Source organism: Giraffa tippelskirchi, chromosome X (assembly GCF_054371585.1).
Source record: "Giraffa tippelskirchi isolate mGirTip1 chromosome X, T2T-mGirTip1v1.2.pri, whole genome shotgun sequence".
NCBI classification, from domain to species: Eukaryota; Metazoa; Chordata; class Mammalia; order Artiodactyla; family Giraffidae; genus Giraffa; species Giraffa tippelskirchi.
Window position 1 is genome coordinate 1,797,110 of NC_137289.1, and position 23,075 is coordinate 1,820,184.

The following is a 23,075-nucleotide window of genomic DNA, read 5'->3' on the forward strand; positions in this document are numbered from 1 at the left end:
CGCGGGGGCGCGCCAGGCCGCTGGGGGCCGTCAGGGTCCGCGGGCCGAAACCCTCCCAGCCCGCGGGCTCCGCGGCTCCCGCTGCCGCCGCCGGCTCCCGCCCATGGCCACCGACCCCGGGAGCCTGGCCCTCGCACTTGGCGCCGCGTCCCGGCCCGCCGACTGGGGGAAGCGGCGGCCACCCTGCTCGCGGCCAGGGCTTCCCCCCCACCCCGCCCCGCCCGCGCTCCCGCCTGGCCGGGCCGCGCTCCCGGCGCTCCAGGCGCCGGCTCTCCGGCCCGCCGCCCGCCCCACGGTCTCTGGCTCCTGCCTGGGACGACGGGCACGGCGCGCGCGTGCCCGCGGCGGCAGCGAGGGAGGGGCGCGGGGAGCGGGCGCAAGCGCGCGGGAGAGAGTGGAGCGGGGCTGGGTGGGCGAGCGCGAGGCTGGAGGCCGCGGGAGCTGGCGCGGGAAGCCCGGGGTGGGGCCTTGCCCGGAGTCCCGGGGGGCGGGGTGTCTCCGGTTCCCCGCGATCGCCAGCGTTTGGCCCGGAGCACCTGGCCCTGGATATGCCGATTGCGCAGGGCCAGCCCGGGATACCAGAGTCCGGGGTGGAGGAGCGCCTCCCGGGATCCCCCAACGAGCTCGCGGCCTCGGGACTGGAGGGGGGGGTACGATTTCAGCCCCTTTCCCACATCCTCCGCGCAGCATCCGTCTTTCCGGCTTCCCTTTAACGATCGCTTCTCGCCTTCATCTCAGCCGTTCTCTCGCTGTCGTTGTAAACGTACACCTTTGTTAAAATTTTAAAAACGAAAACATTTTTTTAAAATAAGAGAGAAAAGCGTGAGGTTGGGTGGGACGCGGGGAGAGCCAACCGAGCGGCTTGGGATGCCCTGGGCTCCAGGCGCACCAGATTGGCTACCTACCTGCGTCTCTCTCTGCCCCCGCCTGCGCCCAGCGCGCCGCTTTCACGTTCCCTCCATCTCTTCCCTCATCTCTCCCACAACCTGCCCTGGCTTCCTTGGACAAGCCTGGAGAGAGAAGGCCTTGGCCTGGAAAGCCGCCTCGGATGGAGGGCCGGGTTCCCATGGGGTGCCAGGGAGAGCCACAGAGTCCAAGCCCTCTGGCTGCAGAGATTACTTGATTCAATTGTTACGTGCTTCATTGCCAAGCCTTGGCAAGTGATGGAATCGTTAACCACACAGGGCTGTTTAATTACACCGCAGCGGTTGGCCCCTCTCTAGCCCTCCTTTCCTCCCTGACTCCTGGTTTAGAGAACAGGAATCAGGAATATGCTGGGCCTGCCTGGAGTCTGGAAATGGGATGTGGATATATATACCCCTGGAGACAGGGCTGGTGTGTAGGTTGCATATGTCAGGAAGTGGTCTCAAGGGAATGAGAACCGATGTCAGGGTATGTCCTCAAGCTGGTTGGCATTTGAAGCTGCTGGGACTTGACCCTGCTAGGGGCTGGTTAGATATAACTGTTTACCCCAGACCCAGAGAGGAGACTGGTGAAGGTGAAGGTGAAAGTAGCTCAGTCATGTCCCACTCTTTGCGACCCCATGGACTTAGTCTATGGAATTCTCCAGGCCAGAATACCCGGGTGGGTAGCCTTTCTCTTCTCCCGGGGATCTTCCCAATCCAGGGATTGAACCCAGTCTCCTGCATTACAAGCAGTGTCTTTACCAGCTGAGCCACCAAGGAAGCCCAAGAATACTGGAATGAGTAGCCTATCCCTTCTCCAGGGGATCTTCCCGACCCAGAAATTGAACTGGGGTCTCCTGCCTTGCAGGTGGATTCTTTACCACCTGAGCCACCAGGGAAGCCCCAAGAGGAGACTGCCATACCACAAAGGACCACGAGTTTGGTGGCTTCAAACAGAAACAGAAATGTATTTTCTCCATAGTTCTAGAGGCTCCAAGTCCAAAATGAAGGTGTTGGCAGGGCCATGCTCCCTCCGAAGGCTCTGGGGGCGGGGGGTGTCCTCCTTTGCCTCTTCTTAGCCCCTTGGGGGCTCTTAGCCATCTTTGCTCTTCCTTGCCTTATAGCTGCATGGCTCCAATTTTTACCTCTGTCTTCACATGACCTTCTTCCCCATGTCCTCTGTGTCTGGGTCCAACTTTCCTTCTTTCTAAGGACACCCTGGCAGTCCAGTGGTTGGGACTCTGCACTTTCACCACTGAGCAGCAAAGTAAAGAAATCAATACAAATTCAGGACTCCAGTCTTTGGACTTAGGGCCCACCCAAATCCAGCGTGACCCTCTCTTAACTCAGTCACATCTGCAAAGACTAATTTCAAAGAAGGTCATGTTCACAGGTAACAGGGACTGGAACTTGAACTTTTTTTTTTTAATGTTTGTACATTTTTATTTTTTTTAATTTTTTTTTGAGGAACTTGAACGTTTTTGGAGGACGTAGTTCTACCCACTACACATCAGCAAGTCCAGCTTCTCAGCCTGCCGAAATGGACTCTGCCTCTTGGTGGGAGGAGAGACAAAAGTCACAGTCGATAGGACCATGAGTATGTCAAACGTGAGTGCAGACTTCAATGGGAGTGCCTTGTGTCCATTTTGCCATTGACTGTACGCCCCTCCATCACCCATTCTAGATCTTTCTCCCTCTCAGAAAGCATCTCCACTGGTCTAGGTGATTTTCCTAGAGGACTGAACCAGACCTTTACCCACCACAGCTTTGAGTGTTTGATTGCTTTTTCCTTATTAGGCCACCATTGTGCAGTTGTTTATTTTGTTTATCAATCAAGTTTATTAAATTGCTTGTCTATTAATATTTTTAAAAGATTTATTTATTTGGCTGCACCAGGTGTACGTTGCTGGCTTGCAGGATCTTCATTGCCATGTGTGGGATATTTAGTTGTGGCCTGCGAACTCAGTTGCCCCATGAGGGATTTAGTTCCCTGACCAGGGCTTGAACCCCTAGTGAATCTGTGTGTCATGGACATACTTCTTACTGTCGTTGGAGAGCAGCAATGCTAGCTCCTGAAGTTCTCAGGGTCAATTGCCCTGCCAATACAGCAGTCTTTTCTTGGCCAGGTGATCCCTGATTATGAGGAGTCCACGTTAGCCAGATGGCAGGTTTCTACAGAGCCCTTCCCATGAGCTCTGATGGAAACAATGCCCTGGGCCCAGAAATCAGGACCTCTAGCCCAAGAGGGCCTAAGTTTTCATCAATAATGCCTGTGTGATGAAGCCTTCATAAAAACCCATCAGGACGGCGTTTCGAGAGTGTCTGTGTTGGTGAACACAATGGACGTGCTGGGAGAGTGGCGCCTGGTGCATCATGTCCATCTGCCAGGTCCTCCGTTATATCCTTTTATAAGAAGCCGGTGGTCTAGTAAGGGAAATGTTACTTTGAGTCCTGGGAGTCGCTCTACCAAATTAATGGAACCCTCAGAAGGGGTCGGGGGAAACTTTCATCTATGTAGCTGGTCGGTCAGAAGCACAGATGACATCCTGGCTTGTGCTTGGCATCTGAAGTGGTGGGGGGCAGTCTCTTGGGACTGAGCCCCTAACCTGTGGGATCTGATGCTATCTCCAGGGAGACTCGAAGTGTGTTGCCATTGCATTGAATTACACCAGCCAGTGTGTGAGAATTGCTTGGTGCTGGGGAAAACCTAGTCAAGGCTATGGTTTTTCCAGCAGTCATGTATGGATGTGAGAGTTGGACTATAAAGAAAGTTGCACGCCAAAGAATGGATGCTTTTGAACTGTAGTGTTGGAGAAGACTCTTGAGAGTCCCTTGGACTGCAAGGAGATCCAACCAGTCCATCCTACAGATCCGTCCTGAATATTCACTGGAAGGACTGATGTTGAAGCTGAAACTCCAATACTTTGGCCACCTGATACAAAGAGCTGACCCATTTTGAAAAGACCTTGATGCTGGGGAAGATTGAGGGCAGGAGGAGAAGGGGACAACAGAGGATGAGATGGTTGGATGGTATCACCGACTCAATGGACATGAGTGACTAAACTCTGGGAGTTGGTGATGCACAGGGAGGCCTGGTGTGCTGCAGTCCATGGGGTGGCAAAGAGTCAGACATGAACGAGTGACTGAACTGAACTGATCTGAACTGGGGAAGACCTCCATACCACACACTGGAACTGGGTGCAGAACCCTTTCTACTGACCCAGTCTTATTCCTCCTGGGTCCCGGACCAATCAGTCAAGTTGTTTTCCATGACATCTTTATCTCAGGCCATATCTCTCTCTACCAAGGGGACAGCCAAGTGTCCTGCCCACCGGGAGTACTTGCCTCACCATGGTGACACACCCAGGAGCCAGGTCTGAGTGTTTCCCCTGCATGGGTCCATCATAGGGAACCTCTGCCCAGAAGCCCACAGATGTGAGCTGGGGGAGGGTACTGTATAATGCAGGCAGGTGACCTGGGGTCTTAACTACCTGTCCATGTACCCAACTTGGGCCTTGGGCCCCAGTTGGGCCTGGTCGGGAAGGTGCCCTCTCCGCTGGATCACTGTCGTGCCCGCCTGTCTGCAGGGCTCAGCGGGTCTGCCAATATTCAGGTCATGATGGGCATCACCAGTCACGTAGGCACTTGATATCCTGGGATCGGGCTCGAAGTCTGGACCACAGCCCAGTAGCATGACAGCAGCTGTTTTTTGAGTGGTGAATAGCTCTGCCATGGAAAATATGGCCTTGCTCCAAACCTTTATGGATCTGTACTGGGATCCTTCTACTGAGGCTTTCCCCCAGACTCTGTCCCGGCATCACTATCTACCATGAACAGATCCCCTTGAGCCTTTAGACTGGCTGCGTCTTCTAGCTCTAGTGGCCTGGCAGTTTGGTCTGCAGCCCCGACCTTCTGCAGGGCCCTTTCATACCCTGGACCACTCTCAAAACAAGTGACAGCTGTGCATCTCGAGACTTGTTTAAGATGAGACATCCTGCTCATTGGGTGATCTACCCAGCCTCATGCCAAATAAATCCCTTTTCTCACTGAAGGTCGAGTCCATGTCTTCCAGAGATCAAAAAAGAAAAAAAAAAAAATCCGAACGTACGAAACCTGAAAGTGTGGGAGAGGAAGATGGGAGGAAGACGATGGATCCAGGAGCAGGGGCTTTGATCTGAGCTCAGCAAAGAGGAGGATGGGGAGGGCCACCCCAGCAGAGCAGGAGGGCGACAGGTATGGCAGGCAACCAGGCTGCAACAGACAAGAGACAGACAAGGTGGGTGTATCACCACTGTAATCTCTATGGCCATTGAATACCAAGGTGACCCTGGCCCAGGTTCTGATCTGAACTGGTGCTATCGTGACTCTCTATTTCCTCACCCCTGCCCTGCCGGGTGCCTCACTGGGAAGCCCTGTTTCCCAGTAGTCACTCATGACTTTACCCACTGGCATCCCCAGAAGGGAGCTCCCAGGGAAGCAGGGGCCAGAGCACAACCCGGAAACTGTCCAGCTTCTTATCTCTCGAGAGCCTGGCCTCTTTGTCATCCGTCATCCTGATCTTGGGTGGGTGGCGGCCTGCGATGGCTTGGAGTGAAACTTGGGTTCCCAACCCAAGATTGAGGTCATGTCGAGGTGGTAAAAGCAACAGATCCTAGCCACTAGATCAGTGGTCAGTGACAAAGGCCCTGGCCCTTTGGCTTTGCAGGAAAGAATCCCCACAGGGACTTCCCTGGTGGTTCAGTGGTTAAGAATATGGCTTCCAATGCAGGAGACATGAATTTAGTCCCTGCTCAGGGAACTAAGATCCTGCATGCCACAAGGCAACTAAGTCTGCATGCCACAACTAAAGAAGCCTGTGCACCACAACAAAACCAGCACAGCCAATAAATAAATAAATAAATATATATATATATATATATATATATATATAAATTAAAAAAAAAAAAAAAGAATTCCCACAAAGACAGTATTGAAGCAAGTCAAGTGTTAGTAAGAGGAAAGGAGGACAGTAATACCTGTGGGTAGACATATGGGTAGACTCAGAGGGACACTCCCTGAGTCACACCCTCATGGTAGTTTAAATCACTTACATGGGGCATTCCTTTGGCCAATCATTTTGATTTGCCTGGTTCATAGTCCATATTTGGTACAGCTCAGGATATTCCCATGTGTGCACACACATCTCTTAGCCAAAATAGATTCTATCCCAGAGGCCTGTGGGTAAAACATCCCTTGACATCACACCCCTACTTTGACCTCCAAGGAGCTTTTCTGCATATGCATGGTCGGAGAGGTCTCCTGACTTCTAGAATGAGAAATGTGGTCTGGACAGGGCCTAGCCTCCTCCCTTAATTGTCCTGCTCTTATCTTGGAGTTTTGGTCCACGGAGAATGAATCTCCAATTGGTTTACAGGAGGTGGGGTATGGGGGCATCTACCTCCTGACTGAATCCTAGAATGAAGAGGTTGTACTTTCCTAATTCTTTGGGTTTGCCTCTGTGTTTTTCATGGCTCGTGCCTTTGGTGGTTTAGCCAAAGAAGTCATCACCAAATGCAAAGTCACCTAGATTTTCCTCTAGATCATCATCTTTCAGATTTTTTAGTTTCACATTCCACGTTGTTCATTTTGAGTTAATTTTTTTGAAAGGCATTGTCTAGATTAATATTTTTTTTCTGGCATATGGACATCCAGTTGTTCCAGCACCATTTGTTGAAAAGATTATTCATTCTCTATTGAATTGCCTTTGCTCTTTTGTCAAAGATCACTTGACACTAGTTGTCAGGGACTATTCCTGCTATTCCATGTAGTGAAACTGAAAACTCTGTTGATGACATAGAAGAAGCAAATGGTGGACCCAAGGGACTTCTCGTGTTCCTTTTGAGAACAAGTCCTGGATCATGGGAACATGGGTATTTGCTTTTCTAGTTTTTTTTTTTTTTTTTTTTTAATTCAGATGCAGAGAATTGGATTACTCACTATCTGTCAGACGGGTCCACTCAAGGCCCATTTTCATTTTGTTTATTTAAAGAATAAAGCTCATTAACACCTATGAAGCCACTACCCAACCCTGGCACAGGGCCATATACCACCCTGACCCCACTGCTCCAATGCCCCATGGCAACAATAGGCCACAGGTGGATTTATCATTCTCTTGCTTTTTAAAATTTGGAAAAAAAAAAAAATATAACACAAAATTTGCCATTTTAACCACTAGGTATTTTCAGATTTCATTTCGCCAGGCTGGTGGGTGGAAATGGTCTCTCACTATGATCCTGCGTTTCCCTGATTACTATTATGGTAGAAATGTTCACGCACTGAGGTCTGGGGAAGGCATTCTGGCTTATGCGTGACTTAACTTGAATTTTAGCCTGTTTCTGGGCTACTGAACACAGACTGTACATCTGCTCTAACTATGAAAGAAAAGGACACATTGACCAGAAGTAAAGAATGTCCATGATAAAAATAAAAATGAAATGCCCCCCTTCCTGGAGCTGCTTGGATGAAAAAACTCCCTTCCCAGGTGCCAAGGCCTTGCTGACTCATCATATACATGCTGGTCTGTTTTTTTTTTTTTTTAACTTAAAGGAATGTATCCTTGACTTGTTTGATGTTCTTTGTTCTGACAAGTTATGGAACTGATCTGAACACCATGCCTCTCCAGAGCACTTCTTCAGGCTCTGACTGACTCTGAGAGGCTGTCTTCCAAGCTAGAGTCTGTCATGGTCTGGTCACAGGTTGGAAAAGAATTTCCAGACATGAGGCAGAATGAGAGGGAAATAAAGTTTATTAGAGTGAGAGACACTATTAGAACAGTGGGCCAGTCCAAGGGAGAACTGACGTTGAGCAGGTGTCCTTCAGTTCAGTTCAGTCTCTCAGTCGTGCCCGACTCTTTGTGACCCCACGGACTGCAGCACACCAGGCCTCCCTGTCCATCACCAACTCCCGGAGTTTACTCAAACTCATGTCCATTGAGTCAGTGATGCCATCCAACCATCTCATCCTCTGTCGTCCCCTTCTCCTCCCAACTTCAGTCTTTCCTAACATCAGGGTCTTTTCAAATGAGTCAGCTCTTCCCATAAGGTGGCCAAAGTATTGGAGTTTCAGCTTCAGCATCAGTCTTTCCAATGAACACCCAGGACTGATCTCCTTTAGGATGGACTGGTTGGATCTCCTTGCAGCCCAAAGGACTCTCAAGAGTCTTCTCCAACACCACAGTTCAAAAGCATCAATTCTTTGGCTCTCAGCTTTCTTTATAGTCCAACTCTCACATTTTTATACCCGGGGTACAAGGAGTGAGATAGGGGTCTTGTGGGTCATTTGCTGATTGTATGAGGCACGTATACTGGGTGGAAGGAAGTAAAGTGAAGTAAAAGTGGTTCAGTCGTGTCTGACTCTTTTCGACCCCATGGACTGTAATCCATGGAATTCTCCAGGCCAGAATACTGGAGTGGGTAGCCTTTCCCTTCTCCCAGGGATCTTCCCAACCCAGGGATCGAACCCAGGTCTCCCACATTGCAGGTGGATTCTTTACCAGCTGAGCCACAACTGAAGGGTGGAGGGAAGAATAAGGCAAATACCTTCTCCCTATGGGGTAGGAGGGGAGACAGGTTATCCTGCCCAGGAGGACCTGAAATTACATGAGGGAGGGAAGGACGATAAGGGTGTAGTTTTTCTGTTCCTGCATTCCAAGGCCCTCCTTGGTTTTATCTGCTCTTTCATCCTTGGGTCACCACAGAGTCCTCACTTTGGCTCAGTTAAAACTCTTTTCTATTCTATTATAGATTGCTTACTGATTATTTTCATTGACACTGGTGAAGCGAATCTTTCCTTCCCTGGTTTCTTGGCCATTTGCATTTTCTCTTTTATGTTGCACCTGGTTTTGATTTTTGCCCTTTTTTGTAGTGTTTTCTTTTTCCATTTGCCTACTGATTTGTTGTTGTTCAGTCCCTCAGTCGCATCTGAATTTTTGCAACCCCATGGACTGCAGCACGCCAGGCTTCCCTGTCCATCACCAACTCCTGGAGCTTGCTCAAACTCATGTCCATTGAGTCGGTGATGCCATCCAACCATTTCATCCTCTGTTGTCCCCTTCTCCTTCTGCCGCCTTCAATCTTTCCCAGCATCAGGGTCTTTTCTAATGTGTCAGTTCTTTGCATCAGGTGGCCAAAGTATTGGAGCTTCAGCTCCAGCATCAGTCCTTCAAATGAGTATTCATGATTGATTTTATTTAGGATTGACTAGTTTGATCTCCTTGCAGTCCAAGGGATTCTCAAGAGTATCCTCCAACACCACAGTTCAAAAGCATCCATTCTTCAGTGCTCAGCTTTCTTTATACTCCAGCTCGTACATCCATACATGACTACTGGGAAAGCCATAGCTTTGACTAGATGGACCTTTGTTGGCAAAGTAATGTCTCTGCTTTTTAATATGCTGTCTAGGTTGGTCATAACTTTTCTTCCAAGTGAAGGAGGAAACAGGCAGAACAGGCTCCATCTTGAAAGCAGGACTCCATCTTGGGCCAGACTGTGGTCTTTGAGCTATATGCCCAGTATCTATGGAAACGACATACCAACTGGAAAACCAGGCCCCCGGAAGGAAGAGCCCCAGGGCTCTTCATGCCTAAAAGAATACCCTAATTATCTGTGTAACCGAATAGAATCAAACATTTTATTATGCTTATTGGGGTATGACCACAGGCCTATTGATAATTATCCACTCTTAACTACCTAGGGTTAAGGCAAATGAATCACTGGTTAACTTTGATTGTTTCTTTCTTTTCCTTTGTTCAGACTAGTCTCAGGGAATTTGAGGAGGTGGGTTTGGGTACACTTAGGGTATATAAGATTTTCACAAAAACTGGTCAGGGTCCTTGGCTAAGAGGAGACCCTCCCTTGGGCCTGCCGGTGTAATAAACTGCACTCCAGTAGCTGCATTGTCCTTCTGAGTGAATTTGTTTCCCAGAACGTGTGGCTACAACACAAGGAGCAAGTGTTTTAATTTCATGGCTGCAGTCACCATCTGCAGTGATTTTGGAGCCCAAGAAAATAAAGTCAGTTGCTGTTTGCCTTGTCTACCTATCCACTAATTTGTAAGAATTGTTTCTATGTTCTAGATTCTAATCTTTTGTCAGTTACGAATGTTACACATATTTTCACAGTTTGTGGCCTGCCTTTTCACTTTCTTGAGTCTTTGCTAAGCAGAAGTCCCCAATTCTAACATAGTTAAATACACCAAAAGTTTTAAAGGATTAATGCCTTTTATGCTTGGTTTAAGAAGTCCTTCCCCAAAAAAAAAAAAAAAAAAAAAAGAAGTCCTTCCCTACCCTGAAGTCAAAAAGATACGTGCCTATATTTTTTTTTTTTTTATAAGCAAATGGAAAAAGTAGCTGTGTGGATTCCCGCAATGTAACAAAAGATCAGGATATTATGTGTGACCAAGTAGGGTCTAGTCCAAAAATACAAATGTAATTCAATGTGAGAAATTTTTTCATAGAAATCATTATTCAGCGAGTTAGAGGAACCAGCTTGATCACATCAGTAGGTGCTAATAACTCATTTGATCAAACTCATTCCTTTAAAAAAGAATATGAACCAGCAACGACATGGCGATGGACGAGGAGGACCCTGAGTAGAAGAGCACAGCCTGTCCGACTGTCTCCTGAAGTTGAAGGCCCAGCAGCCGTTTCCCAGATATTCAGAGGATTGTTTATTTGATTTTACCTTCTGTCCCAACAGGCCTGATTTCCCAGTTAGTTGGGTAAACCACAAAAATAAGCTAAAAAGAAATCCTTGTGCCTCTGGGAGAACAAACATGGTGGACTGGCTGAGATTGTCAGGGCAGAGAGCTGAAGAGAGGAGGAGTGAGTCAAAAAGGACAGTGACTATGGAACTCTCAGTGGTAAAAATATTTCTTCTGTGGCCTTTGCCGAGGTTGTGAGAAGTTCTCTGTACACAGCTGGTAAAATACTTGCCCTAGCTTTGATGGGCTGTATCCTAATTAATTTCATCTGCTTCCCTCGGAGCTTCTCAAGCAGGTATGCAGAGTGCTGCTGGAATGAGAGCTGACTTAGGAGAATCCTGTTAGATGGCTGAAACTCGTGAAGCAGCAAATAGTTGCTCTAAGTTAAAATGAGCCACTGAGCTTGGCTCACCTTAGAGAAATCTTTTCCTTAAGAACAATAGACATAAAGAAAAGATTGGCCTGGGAACTTGCTTGGTGGTCCAGTGGCTTAAGACTCCACGTTCCCAATGTGTGGGACCCAGGTTCCATCCTTGGTCAGGGAACTAGATCCCACATGCCTCAACTGAAAGAAAAAAAAAAGTTCCTGCATGCTGCAATGAAGATGGAAGATACTGTGTCCAAATAAATATTTTAAAAATAACTAAATTAAAAAACAGCCTGGACAACTCTTAAAAAAAAGAATATGAGGTAGGGATTATTATACTAGTGAAGTAAGTCAGAAGAAGGAGGACAAATACCACATGATATCACTGATATGTGGAATCTAAAATATGACACAAACATCTAAGAAACAGACTGACAGACATAGAGATCAGACCTGTGATTGCCAAGGGGGAGAGGGGGTGGGGGAGGGAAGGATTGAAAGTTTGGGATTCGCATAGGCAAACTATTTTACATAGGATGGCTAAGCAACAAGGTCCTACTACATAGTATAGGGAGCTATGTTCAATATCTTGTGATAAACCATAATGGAAAACAATATGAGAAAGAACATATATGTGTATAATTGAGTCACTTTGCTGTACAGTAGCAATTAACACAATCAGTATCAGTATCAGTTCAGTCTCTCAGTCGTGTCCGACTCTTTGCGACCCCATGGACTGCAGCACGCCAGGCCTCCCTGTCCATCACCAACTCCCGGAGTCCACCCAAACCCATGTCCATCGAGTCGGTGATGCCATCCAACCATCTCATCCTCTGTCGTCCCCTTTTCCTCCGGCCTTCAATCTTTCCCAGCATCAGGGTCTTTTCAAATGAGTCAGTTTTTCGTATCAGGTTGACAATCACAGAGAACGGAATTAACAAAATATTGTACATCAACTATATTTCAATAAAATGATTTTTTTAAGAAAGTGCAAGGAAGTGAGACAGTGTTTTGACTCTTCTGGTGATGTCACAAAGGCAATAAGTTACATGGAACCCCCCCCCAAAAAAAACATTTTCAGCAAAACTAAGAGACAAAAAGAATGCATAAATTGGGAAACTTGGGGAAAGATGTTAAAATTAAATTGCCAAAAAAAACCCAAGAGACAGATCTCAGCCCCAAGGCAGTTAGCATTGGCATGCAGAGTCCACAGTGAGGCCGCCCCATCCTGAGATCAGAGCACTCTATCCAAGTCAGGAGCTGATTCTGTGACCCAATGTTCCTACCGACAGCAAGAGCTATAGGATCTGGAGGACTTCGGGAGGAGACCGAAGGGAAGCCACACAGGGAATACGTGTCATTAAAGGATGAAGCGCATAACAAAGCAGCCAAGGGCAGGACGTCTCAGAAAACACCTGAAGCAAAGTGCACTTCTGTAGCTGAGGGGCTCATCCTCTCGGAGTAATCCTACCTGACCCCCATAAAGCAGGAGCTTGGAGGTGGGGGCAACAGAAAGGAGAGGGCAGAAGCCACTCTGGGGGGAAGACGGGGGTGGAGGGGGAGTGCGGGACAGAGAATATCAAACTAACCCAATGCTCCCAGAGCTCAGAAAACACTCCTTTATCAACATCTCCTACAGTTAGTACTTTTTGTATCCCATTTAAGAAATCTTTCTAAAAAAAAAAAAAGAAATCTTTCTCAACTGCAAACATCATGAAGGTGTTCTCCTGTCATCTTCTACAAGTTTTGCTATTTTGCCTTTTGCTTTAGATTTCCAGTACAACTGGAACTGACTTTTGTCCATGGTGTCTGGCAGTGGTCAAGATTTATTTATTTTCTTCAAAGAGGGGGAAAAAAAAGACCTCCAGATTACAGATGCTCTGTAGGGTGTAATCTTGAGATCTAGGTTGGTTTTCTTGATCTTTGTTTTGAAGAGCGCCAGGAAGCTGGCCAAAGTCCTTTTTTTCCTTTCAAAAGACACAGCATTGAGATGCAAGGGACATTTGCTTCTCCAAGCTTTGGCCTCGGGGCACTTTTAAGTTTTAAGGGAAGTCCTGCGAAATTCATCAGTCTGTTTACAATGGCCTCCAGGAATAAAGGCCTCTCAGGTGGGGAGGGGCGGTTGTGGATTCGCACACTAGGACGGCTCTCCAAGCCTCTAGGAATCAAGGGCATTGAAATGCAAGTCCCTCGGAGGGCGGAAGTGTTGACTTATCTCTATCCAGGCTTGGCCATTTTTAAATTGTAAGGGGGCTGGTGGAAATTCTCCGGGCCTGATCACCATTGCTTCCCAAAGGAAATGCACCTTTTGAGTTCCCTGGGGAGGGGCTGGTGTGGGGTCTCTGGGTTGGACCCTTCTCCCATTGCCCCTTCCTCTCCTTTCTGCCTCAGGTCCCCTCTTCTTTCCAAGTCCCCTCAGCAGCCCCCCTTTCCCACTGTTGCTGGAGAAGCCTTTGCACATGCTTCTCTGGGGGAGGCAGGGTTGATCCAAAGGGACGTGGAGGATAAATGCTCTTTTACCATCTTTGGGTCTCCAGCTGGGCCCGGAAATGAAACTAACACAAGACACATTCACAAGAGAAATGCAAACACTTGATTAACCTTTTACGTGAACCTGGCCACCTTCACAAGACAAGGAAGACCCCAAGAAGTGATCAGAACGGGAAGCTTTTCTACCTTTTAGACAAAGGCCTGTTGCATTTGAAGCACTGATAAGAGACAGAGGTTTGGGCTCAGATGACGGGTGGCATAGGAACCACTTGCCATTCCACAGTGAGACTTAAAGTTGGTACAGTCTTCCAGCCCCCGCGCCCGGCCCTGGCGCAAGGAGGCACTTTCACGGGGAAAAAAGACTCAGCACGTTGATGACTTTTCCCTTTTCTGCCTGATGGTGACACTTGAGGAAAGAAGTGGTTATTTTTTTCCTCAAGATGGATATTTAATGAACACGTCTCCACTGAAGGAGATGCGTCCTTTCTCCGTGGCTGTGAAGTGTGTTGGAGACACAGAACTGAAAACAAAATCTTCCAACCGGGAATACCTGGCCACAAAGGCAGAAAAGATAAAAATCAGAATAATTTGTGCAAACCCAGGCGCCCCGCCTGAGGGATGCAGACGCCAGGAGCTTCTCCTCCAAAGGGGTGGGGGACAACCCCCCTCCCCTGCACCCTTAAATGGTAGCTTTGGCTATTTGGAGTCCAGTTGGCTACAGTGAGACCTCTCCCAGGAAGCCAGGAGGCCTGCGGGGGCTGCAGCTTGATTACAATGCAAAATGATGCTCTGCGACCCTGGAGGGGGGGAACATTCCTGAGTTGTGAGATTTGCATATATTTAAAATGAATGCAGAGGAAATTCTGAAAGAAAAGGTCCAAGAGGGGGAGTCTCTCACCTTATCTTCTCCCCAGGGAAGGAAGGCTCTTACTCTTCATTTGAATATTTCCAAGGACCACATCCTTGCGTTCTTAAGAAATCGTCACATTACAATACTTCATTATCTCCACTGTCCTTTTTAATTTTTTCTGGGTGAGGGGCAAATCGTCGATGCCTGAAGGCCAGCAAGGAAAATGCAAAGCAAAACAATGCTCAGAATTACAATAGGATGAATTTCACAATGCAACCTGATATTTGCCTTGGAAGAGAAGGTTTAAATATACCAATGGGGAAGGGTTAAATCAGATTGTTGTGAAGTAATGCACACTTTTTTCCTGTCTTGGATTAATTTTGCTAGCTGTTGTGACCTCTCTATTACCTGAGCTTTCAAATGGTTAACTATTGGAGTGTTATTTTGAAGTTCCTTACAAAGTCTTGTCCAATCCAAGTCTAGAGTAGCTTAACTCTGGGGTTGTATAATTTAAATGTTTAATTAAGAGTGTTCTTGTAAAGCCCAATACATTTCTCCTAAATTTTCATCAAATATATAAGTAACATCACATTTACATGATAACTGAGGCTCTTCTGTAATTGTTCTATCTTCTCAAATACCATGTGTCGGATATGAAATACAAACACATCCATGGCCATCATCTAGCATCCAAGTCTTAGGAGGCACCAATTCAAAGGCACAGATAGAACTTCCACTCTTTGAAATCCACGGCCAGATTTGTTTCCAGTCTTAGGACAAACCAGTCCCTTGGACCATTTTTTTCTTGCATCAGTCCAAATCAATGTCATAGTGAACCAGGACATAGAAGCCCCCTGCCCCCAGGGTGAACAATTTGAGTTCATTCCCTGTGGACAGAAACCCTAAAATATCAATAACAGGATAATTGAGAGAGGAGGCTGAGCCTTGCCCAGATAAGGGAGAAGAGACCACACATTTCTCAGTCTCAAAGTCAAGGACACCTTCCCAACTAGAAGGCTCCTTGGAGGTCAAAAGGGGAGTGATACTAAGGCTATTTACAGTCCTCTTCACTGGATTCCATCTTGGTTGAAAGATACACGCACACGTGGGAGGATCTTGATATAAGCCAAATACAGACTCAGAACCAGGCAAATCAAGATGATCGGCCAAAGGAAATCCAGAAGAAATGACCCATAAAGGTGATTTAAACTAACACGAAGGTGAGACTCTCTCTGAGTACACCCGTGTTGTTGCAGAAACCAGTACTCAAGAAACCAAGCACCACACTCGGCGAGTTGGAGAACTCAGGTTTATTACGCCGGCGGGCCCAGAGGAGTTAACACTCCAAGCTCTGAGCTCCTGACCAAAGAGGTTACAGAGTTTTTATAGACGACAGATTGTAGTGGGCAACACTGGCTGTTAATAGGCTGGTTTAAACTAAGGGGTTTTGCGTGCACGGGAACAGCAGTCAAGACGGGGAGGGGGATGTCTGACCTTTACACAGACAGGCATGATTAACCAGGTTTGCAGGGGCCTGGCAGTTGCAAAGAGCAGGACAAGGGTGAGAGAGATAAGCTCCAGTTCCTAGTACTGTAAGTTCCCACTTTCTGAGACTGCGTGACCTGTGTGATTTAGACTTTGCAAGGAGCAAGCTGAGTTACAGATGCAGAGGAGCAGGAGGTTCTGTAAAATTTTAACTCTTCCTCCTCAGTGTGTCTATCTACATGTATTATACTCTCTTCCTCCTAATAAACTCTTTACTTGTTTCACTGCTTTCCATCTTTGTGGGAATTCTTTTCTGCAAAGTCAAAGGGACAGGGCCTTGTCACTGATCACTGGTCTGTTGTGGTTGCTGTTCAGTCACTCAGTTGTGTGCAACTCTTTACAAACCCATGGACTGCAGCACGCCAGGCTCCTGTGTCCTTCACTATCTCCCAGGACTTGCTCAAATGCATGTCCATTGACTCAATTATGCTATCTAACCATCTCATCCTCTGCCACTCCCTTCTCCCTTTGCCCTCAATCTTTCCCAGCACCAGGGTCTTTACCAGTGAGTCAGCTCTTCGCATCAAGTGGCCAAAGGATTGGAACTTCAGCATCAGTCCTTCCAATGAATATTCAGGGTTGATCTCCTTTAGGATGGACTGGTTTAATCTCCTCGCAGTCCAAGGGACTCTCAAGAGTCTTCTCCAGCACCACAGTTCGAAAGCATCAATTCTTTGGTGCTCAGCCTTCTTTACAGTCCAACTCTCACATCCTTACATGACTACTGGAAAAACCACAGCTTTGACTAGACGCTCATTAGTCAGCAAAATGAAAATGAAAATACAGCATAGCAAAATGTGTGGGACATAGCTAAAGCAGTGCTGTGAGGGAAATTTATAGCACTAAATGCATACCTCAAAGAAGACCACTCTCAAATCAATAACCTGAACTCCCACCTCCAGAAAGTAGAAAAAGAAACACAAAATGAACCTAAAGCAAGCCAAAGGCAGGAAACAATACAAGTGGGACCAGAAATCAAGGACAGGGGAAGCAGAAAAACCAATGAGAAAATTAATGAAAGAAAAGATCAGTATGACTGACAAACCTTTAGAAGATTGACAGAGGAAAAAGGGAGAACAAACAAATTATGAGTTTCAGGAATGAAACGGGGGATACTGAAGAAGGAATTCATGGGCCTGGACTCCATCTTAGGCCTGTTCGTGCTGATCATGCTCGGCCACCTCTCTATTGGACTCTGAACTCTGTGCTGAGTGCCTGTGGAAATGGCAATAGAAGGATAAGACCCCCTCCGGACAGGGGAATCTTGAAGATAGTATCCAGGTTACTCATCACCTAAGAGAAAACATACACTGATCCCCCTACCTCCGGACAGGTCATAGATTTTTTCTGTAACCTCAGGCTTATTGATTATTGACTGTTTGGAATGTAACCTCGGGCTTATTGATTATTGACTGTTTGAACACATAACACATGAATGATGGGGTTATTGTCTTTGTATTTACCTTTCCTTTGTTTATGTAACCTTTGTTTATGTTTCCTTTGTTTATGTTCCTTTGTTTATCTAACCAGAAGTGAGGCGGTGGCGACGGCTTGGCGCAGAAGCGTGGCCGAGAGGAGCCAGGCCGGGCCGGGGGCTGGGGCCGGCGGCCGACAGGGGCTAGGCCGGGCCGGGGCCTGGGGGCGGCGGCCGACAGTGACTAGGCCGGGGGCGGCGGCCGACAGGGCCTAGGCCGGGCCGGGGGCCGAGGGCCGGGGGCGGCAGCCGAGAGGGGCTAGGCCAGGCCGGGGGCTGGGGCCAGCGGCCGACAGGGGCTAGGCCGGGGGCGGTGGCCGACAGGGGCTAGGCCGGGGGCGGCAGCCGAGAGGGGCTAGGCCATGCCGGGGGCTGGGGCCGGCGGCGGCGGCGGCGGCGGCAAGAGGAATTACCCAAGGCCCAAGGTAAGAGAAACCCAAGTAAGACGGTAAGTGTTGCGAGAGGGCATCAGAGGGCAGACACACTAGAACTAAAATTACAGAAGACTAGCTAATCTGATCACACGGACCACAGCCTTGTCTATCTCAATGAAACTAAGCCATGCCATGTGGGGCCACCCAAAACGGATGGGTCATGGTGGAGAGGTCTGACAGACTGAGGTCCACTGGAGAAGGGCATGGCAAACCACTTCAGTATTCTTGCCTTGAGAACCCCATGAACAGTATGAAAAGGCAAAAAGATAGGACACTGAAAGATGAACTCCCCAGGTCAGTAGGTGCCCAATATGCTAATGGAGATCAGTGGAGAAATAACTCCAGAAAGAATGATGGGATGGAGCCAAAGCAAAAACGATAGCCAACTGTGGATGTGACAGGTGATAGACGCAAAGTCCGATGCTGTAAAGAGCAATATTGCATAGGAACCTGTAATGTTAGGTCCATGAATCAAGGCAAACTGGAGGTGGTCAAACAGGAGATGGCAAGAGTGAACGTCGACATTCTAGGAATCAGCGAACTAAGATGGACTGGAATGGGTGAATTTAACTCAGATGACCATTATATCTATTACTGTGGGCAAGAATCCCGTAGAAGAAATGGAGTAGCCATCATGGTCAACAAAAGAGTCCAAAATGCAGTACTTGGATGCAATCTCAAAAACGACAGAATGATCTCTGTTCGTTTCCAAGGCAAACCATTCAATATCACGGTAATCCAAGTCTATGCCCCGACCAGTAACGCCCAAAAAGCTGAAGTTGAACGGTTCTATGAAGACCTACAAGACCTTCTAGAACTAACACCCAAAAAAGATGTCCTTTTCATTATAGGGGACTGGAATGCAAAAGTAGGAAGTCAAGAAACACCTGGCGTAACAGGCAAGTTTGGCCTTGGAGTACAGAATGAAGCAGGGCAAAGGCTAATAGAGTTTTGCCACAAGAACGCACTGGTGATAGCAAACACCCTATTCCAACAACACAAGAGAAGACTCTACACGTGGACATCACCAGATGGTCAACACCGAAATCAGATTGATTATATTCTTTGCAGCCAAAGATGGAGAAGCTCTATACAGTCAGCAAAAACAAGACCAGGAGCAGACTGTGGCTCAGATCATGAACTGCTTATTGCCAAATTCAGACTTAAATTGAAGAAAGTAGGGAAAACCACTAGACCTCAGGTATGACCTAGATCAAATCCCTTATGAGTATACAGTGGAAGTGACAAATAGATTTAAGGGACTAGACCTGATAGACAGAGTGCCTGATGAACTATGGACAGAGGTTCGTGACATTGTACAGGAGACAGGGATCAAGAAAATCCCCATGGAAAAGAAATGCAAAAAAGCAAAATGGCTGTCTGAGGAGGCCTTACAGATAGCTGGGAAGAGAAGAGAAGCGAAAAGCAAAGGAGAAAAGGAAAGATATTCCCATCTCAATGCAGAGTTCCAAAGAATAGCCAGGAGAGATAAGAAAGCCTTCCTCAGCGATCAATGCAAAGAAATAGAGGAAAACAACAGATTGGGAAAGACTAGAGATCTCTTCAAGAAAATTAGAGATACCAAAGGAACATTTCATGCAAAGATGGGCTCGATAAAGGACAGAAATGGTATGGACCTAACAGAAGCAGAAGATATTAAGAAGAGGTGGCAAGAATACACAGAAGAACTGTACAAAAAAGATCTTCACGACCCAGATAATCACGATGGTGTGATCACTCACCTAGAGCCAGACATCCTGGAATGTGAAGCCAAGTGGGCCTTAGAAAGCATCACTACGAACGAACAAAGCTAGTGGAGGTGATGGAATTCCAGTTGAGCTATTTCAAATCCTCAAAGGTGATGCTGTGAAAGTGCTGCACTCAATATGCCAGCAAATTTGGAAAACTCAGCAGTGGCCACAGGACTGGAAAAGGTCAGTTTTCGTTCCAATCCCAAAGAAAGGCAATGCCAAAGAATGCTCAAACTACTGCACGATTGCACTCATCTCACACACTAGTATAGTAATGCTCAAAATTCTCCAAGCCAGGCTTCAGCAATACATGAACCGTGAACTTCCAGATGTTCAAGCTGGTTTTAGAAAAGGCAGAGGAACCAGAGATCAAATTGCCAATATCCGCTGGATCATCGAAAAAGCAAGAGAGTTCCCGAAAAACATCTATTTCTGCTTTATTGACTATGCCAAAGCCTTTGACTGTGTGGATCACAATAAACTGTGGAAAATTCTGAAAGAGATGGGAATACCAGACCATCTGACCTGTCTCTTGAGAAACCTGTATGCAGGTCAGGAAGCAACAGTTAGAACTGGACATGGAACAACAGACTGGTTCCAAATAGGAAAAGGAGTCCGTCAAGGCTGTATATTGTCACCCTGCTTATTTAACTTATATGCAGAGTACATCATGAGAAACGCTGGGCTGGAAAAAACACAAGCTGGAATCAAGATTGCCGGGAGAAATATCAATAACCTCAGATATGCGGATGACACCACCCTTATGGCAGAAAGTGAAGAAGAACTAAAGAGCCTCTTGATGAAGGTGAAAGAGGAGAGTGAAAAAGTTGGCTTAAAGCTCAACGTTCAGAAAACTAAGATCATGGCATCTGGTCCCATCACTCCATGGGAAATAGATGGGGAAACAGTGGAAACAGTGTCAGACTTTATTTTTTTGGGCTCCAGAATCACTGCTGATGGTGACTGCAGCCATGAAATTAAAAGACGCTTACTCCTTGGAAGGAAGGTTATGGCCAACCTAGATAGCATATTTAAAAGCAGAGACATTACTTTGCCAACAAAAGTCCGTCTAGTCAAGGCTATGGTTTTTCCAGTGGTCATGTATGGATGTGATATTTGGATGGTGAAGAAAGCTGAGCGCCGAAGAATTGATGCTTTTGAACTATGGTGTTGGAGAAGACTCTTGAGAGTCCCTTGGACTGCAAGGAGATCCAACCAGTCCATCCTAAAAGAGATCAATCTTGGGTGTTCATTGGAAGGTCTGATGTTGAAGCTGAAACTCCAATACTTTGGCCACCTCGTGCGAAGGGTTTACTCATTGGAAAAGACCCTAATGCTGGTTAGGATTGGGGGCGGGAGGAGAAGGGGACGACAGAGGATGAGATGGTTGGATGGCATCACCGACTTGATGAACGTGGGTTTGGGTAGACTCCGGGAGTTGGTGATGGACAGGGAGGCCTGGAGTGCTGCAATTCATGGGGTCACAGAGAGTCGAACACGACTGAACGACTGAACTGAACTGAACTGAACTGTTTATGTAAGTCACAAGGAAATTGGGGTGGTGGGTTCAGACACGTACACATGGGGTATAAAAGATTTTCACAAATGCTGGTCGGGGTCCTTGGCTAAGAGGAGACTCTGCGTTGGGCCTGCTGGTGTAATAAACTCCACTCCACTATCTGCATCATCCTTCTGAGTGAGCTTGTTTCCCGGAGCGCGTGGCTATAACAATATCATCCCAGACCCTTCAGGCATCAAAAGGATCATAAGGAATTCTACCAGTAACTTACATGAATGTGACAATTTAAAAAGAAACGGAAATGGACAGGGACTTCCCTGGTGGTCCAGTGGTTAGGACTCTGCACCTCCACCAGGGGGCTCTGGTTTGATCCCTGGTCAGGGAACTAAGATCGTCCAAGATGTGCCCCAAGGCCAAAAATTAAAATCAAAAAAAGAAATGGAAATGGACCAATTCTTCAAAAAACATGAACTTCTGGGACTCCCGTGGTGGTCCAGTAGCCAAGACTCTGACTTCCCCATCCCAGTTCAGAGGCCAGGATTCTATCCCTGGTTGGGGAACTAGACTCCACATGCCACAACTAAGACCTGGCTCAGCAAAACAAAACCAAACCCATGAACTACCAAGTCTCACCCAATATAAAATAAATACTTTGGATAATTCTATAACTATCAAGGAAATTGAATTGATGATTTAAAATCTCCCCCGGTGGTCCAGTGGCTAAGACTCTGTGCTCTCAATGCAGCGGGCTCAGGTTCAATCCTTGATCACGGAACTTGATCCCACACGCCACAAATAAAGATTGCACATGCTGCAGCGAAGACCCAGTATAGCCAAATAAATATGAATTAAAAAAAAAACAAAAACCTCTACAACCCCATACCCCAGGGCTGCTCTCACCTTCTGAGAGGGACCTCTTTCAAAAAAAAAAATCCTCCAAATAGAAACTTCTAGTCACAGATGGTCTCAGTGGAGAATTCTAGCAAACATTTAAAGAAGAATTAATATTTATTCCTCACAATCTCTTTCAGAAAATAGAAGAGGAGGAAGTACTTCTTTATTTATTTTATGAGGCTTAGTATTACCCTGACACCAAAACCAGGCAAAGAAAAATTTATTTATTTATTTATTTTTTTCAAACTTCAAAAATGTTTATTTTGAAAGAATGAGAGAAATAAGACAGAGAGGTATCAATTAACAAGAACAATGACACTGAAGAAAATACATTAATTCGTACTCCCCACACACAACACCCCCACCCCTTTCCCCATCCCTGGCACAATATTTAAACCATCAAAGCACATCTAACAAGGAGAAGCAGCAGTATATAATGAAGAAAGCAAATTTTCATACTGCTCAATCCGACTGCTAAGTCACTTCAGTCGCGTCCGACTCTGCGACCCTATAGACGGCAGCCCACCAGGCTCCGCCGTCCCTGGGATTCTCCAGGCAAGAATACTGGAGTGGGTTGCCGTTTCCTTCTCCAAGAAAATTTTAAAAGAGAAAACTACAAACCCATATTCCTCAAGAACCTAGACACAAAAAAAGCTTCACAAAATATTGGTGAATGGAATTCAGCAAAATATAGAAAGACATATCATGGCCAAGGAGAATCTTATTCCGGAGATGCAAGCTGGTCCAGTACTTGAAAATTAGTCAGTGCAGTTCATATTAACAGCCTAAAGAAGAAAAAGTCACACAATTATGTTAATTGATACAGAAAAAGCATTTGGCAAAATTCAGCACCTATTCATGATTCAAAACTCTCAGAAAAATAGGAATAGAGGAGGAATTTCCCGAATTTGATTAAGAGCATCCACAAAAATCACCTTCAGCAGATGGTGAAAGGTAGGGAAGCCTGGCGTGCTGTGGTCCATGGAGTCGCACAGAGTTGGACATGACTGAACGAGTGGACAACATCAACAATCCTACAGTTAACATTATGCTTAAAGATGAAACATTGTTTTTCCCTTCAGATCTAGAGGGAACGAAGCAAGGATAG